Source organism: Mastomys coucha, unplaced genomic scaffold (genome assembly GCF_008632895.1).
Source record: "Mastomys coucha isolate ucsf_1 unplaced genomic scaffold, UCSF_Mcou_1 pScaffold13, whole genome shotgun sequence".
Classification (NCBI taxonomy): Eukaryota; Metazoa; Chordata; class Mammalia; order Rodentia; family Muridae; genus Mastomys; species Mastomys coucha.
This window is the reverse complement of record NW_022196895.1, coordinates 46233301-46237049: the sequence shown is the minus strand read 5'-3', so window position 1 is coordinate 46237049 and position 3749 is coordinate 46233301.

Genomic DNA, 3749 nt, shown 5'->3' with positions numbered 1-3749 from the left:
CCTATGAATCACATTTGCATTTACAGTTACATTTATCCCAGCAATGCCCCCACTCTCCACAATTTTCTGTATTAGTTACTGTCTTCATTGCTATAGCCAAAATACCTGACAAGAAACAATGTAAGGAAGGGTTTATTTTTGGCTTACCTTTGCCATTCCAGACAATCACTCCACTGCTGCAAAGACATGACAGCGGGAAGAGAAGAAACAATAATAGAAGGCCAGCTGCTTACACATTAAACTACAGCCAAGAAGCAGAGAATGAACAGGAAGTGGAATCTGGCTACTAAAAATTCCCATTGACTGACCTCATCCAGGGAAGCTCCATCTCATGAATATTCCAGTGTTCCTAAACCACCACCATTTGGGACAAGACCCCAATCTCAAGATCTCTCTCTCTCTCTCTCTCTCTCTCTCTCTCTCTCTCTCTCTCTCTCTCTCTCTCTCTCTCTCTCTCTCTCTTTCTCTCTCTCTCTCTAACCTTCATTCCCTCTCTTCCTCTTTCTGTCTGTCTCTCTCTCCCCTGTATCCTTCATTCCTTCTCTTCCTCTCTCTGTCACTGTGTCTCTGTCTATCTGTCTCTGTCTCTCTCTAGGTAGACATAAGATCTAAAAGTTTGTTTATTTTTTATTTCTGAAGAATTTATTTTTATCTTCTTGGTTATATCTTTTTCTGAATACCAGATTTGTCACCTAAGATAGTGGGACATAAGTAAATAGACTGTTAAATTGATTGTTGTTTTACATCAAACAACTTTTATAATACTTATTTTTATCGTTATAATATTTTTCAAATTTTAAGGAATATGACAAAAAGATATTGTAGTTATTGAAGAGGGTCTCTGGGAGGAGTTGGGCACAAAAGGGAAACAAGGATGTGATTTAATTCTATTTACTTAAAATATGTTTTTAAATGTTAACAAATTCAGATAAATTGAAATCATGTAACTTTCTCATCATAATGCAATAAAAGTTAAAAAAAAAAATATATTTGGTTCTCCAAAGTACTTTCTCCAGAAAGAATCCATGCTGCCCATCTTTCTAAGGTTTTGTCTACTGTTACACACTGGAGTTCTTTGTTGTACAAAATTGTTAGGGAAAAGCCATTATATTTCTTATATAAATTTCGTATTAACTTCAGTCTTCAGTGTGTCTGTCTGTATGTCAAATCTGTGACCATGATTTTTCTATCAGTGATAAAGGTGAATTTTTCTCCTGCCCTTTGCCCCCGGCTCTGACAGTATATTTCTAGTACATTATTTGATTCTCTGAACTTTGTTGACTTTGAATCTTTAAAACAGAATGAAAATCAGAGGGAGGTGGAACATTAGGAATGGTCTTCTAGCTAGATAACATTTCACCTGGATAGCAGGCTGTGGCTATGGAGTAAACTCTGGGAAGATTCACAAAGCCTGTATTTCCTCTCCCCTAACAGAGCCCCAGTAAGGTTTTTCTAGAATCTTCAAGATTGGAATTCGCTTGGGATTTTTAGAGCTAAGTTCCCTAGAATTGTAGGAAGCCCTTGGGAATGTGCTCCCCTGGAATTTCTTGCTCTAAAGCTAGTCCAATTCAACCTTTAGCAATTCATTAAAATGATCACATAGGTATTTATAAAACAAATGAATGCTGCAGAGGCTCTTTCTCACAGCCCAAAGATCTCACATGTGCCACATTAATGTACTTACCTTTCCAAATCGCCTAGAGAATATTTACTCAAAATTCAGTTTCTCCAAATTCAGGAAAAGTCTAACTTCAGTTTGTCCAGATTTTTCTCGTAAATTTGGAAGGCATAATTTTCAGCATCTCTGTTTATCAAGATAAATTTAGAAAGTTCTCATTCAAGCCTTAAAATTAAGGCAAAAGTTCCACTAAGTATTTGGGGATAGTTTGTTATTTTGTTTCTTTGTTTTTATTATTATTATTATTTTGATGTTTTGTTACTGTTGCTGTTGTTCCTTTTTTCTTTCCCTTACACTCTTCCTTGAAGGTGAAATGATTGAGTGTATTGATGTGTTTTTGGTTTCTTTCTTGTTCTTTTTTTAATTTATCTAGTACATACATTGCTATGAAGCTTCCAGAAAAAAATATCTTTTGATTACGAAAATATTTTGAAATTCTAACAACTTAAATTAACCATAAAGATAAGAATAAGAACATATGAATGAGAAAAAATAGTCTCAAAAGAAAATGCAATCTCTACCTTCTTCCACTTTGAGTTGTCAATTTCCTGTGTCATACTGTTCTAGATTGCCTATATCATCCCAAATAGCATAGTTACTGTTTCAGGATTGTTGAACTCTTTATACTAGAGATCTGTATGACTTATTCACCACATATACAATGCTAGAACATATTGGGTAGTTTGGTTAATTGCTTTTCCTGGTGAGTTTTTTAGCTTCCTATATTTTCCTCTTACTTATTGTTTTTCTTTTAACTTGAAGGGTTTTTTTTTCTTTTCTTTATATGGCAATATATTTACTTCTTCATTTCTAAATAACAGATTTGCTAGGTGTTTAGTCACATTGTCTGTTTTTCTTCCTTCTGTATTGTGAAACTCTTCATGCTGGACATTTACAGTGGTCTGAGAAAGGGGAATAGCTCCATGACCACTCCAAGCCAGGAAATGATGGAAACCAAACCTTCGGTGTATCTCACCAGCTTGGTGACATTGTCATTCTAAATGTTCTTATGGTGCTGGCCTATGTACTAGACTTCCTGTTTCTACCACATTCTGGGTGTTGACCACAGCATGGTTGGCATTGAGCTCCAAGACAAAGAAAGCCCTGTGCCTTCTCATGCTCTGCTCCCAACCTGAGTACTTGCTACAAGCTCTATAGCTGGAGCTTGTATCAGGGGTGTCAGCAGCCTAGTCTAATGCAGTTTAGCAGCGGAATCTAGGACAGTGTGCCTGGCGGGAGCATCTGTAGGGATTTGGGGAGCACTCGGTCTCTCATTAGAAAGCCTAGTGATGGACTTCAAGTCTAAGGCCTGCCTTCAACTCCCTCTTCTTTCCAGAATGACTTACAGCTGAAGGAGGCTTGGTGTGGTCAGCTCCTTCCTCTCTGCTTTCTTCCTTGTCTTTCTGTTTCATTATACTTAAAGCAAGCTCTGCTGTCTTCCTTGTGGTTTCCTTAGCTCTTTTGAATACAGTGTATGTGACAGCCATCACTAGCAGATTCCCACTTAGATGGTATCTTGCTCTTCTTCCTTAGAAGACACATTCAGAATTTGTTGTCTGACTATGTGCCAGACAACAGTGAGATGTCAGAAACTTTAAAATGTCTTCCTGTGTGATTCATAGAGCAAAGAGAATATTCTAACAAGAGCAACAAAACATTTAGAGATGAATAGCAATGTAAACATAACACACCACACTTATAGAATACCACAAAATGTACTGTTAAACAATTGGCATAGCTTTAAATGCATTTTTCTCTTGTTTTTGTTTTTTCTTTTTTCTTGGAGGGGGATTTTTTTTTTTTTTTTTTTTTTTTTTTTGAGACATGTTCTCTCTACAGAGCCCTGGCTGCCCTGGAACTTGCTATATAGACCAGACTGAACTCAAACTCATAGAAATCCACATTCCTCTACCTTTTGAGGACTGAGATAAAGGTGTACGTTACCATGCTCAAATAATTTGAGTCTTTAAAATATGAATATGTACAAATCACTAAGTTAGTTGTTAGTACTACCAGAGGACCCGGCTATACCACTCCTGGGCATATACCCAAAAAATACTGCAACATGTAA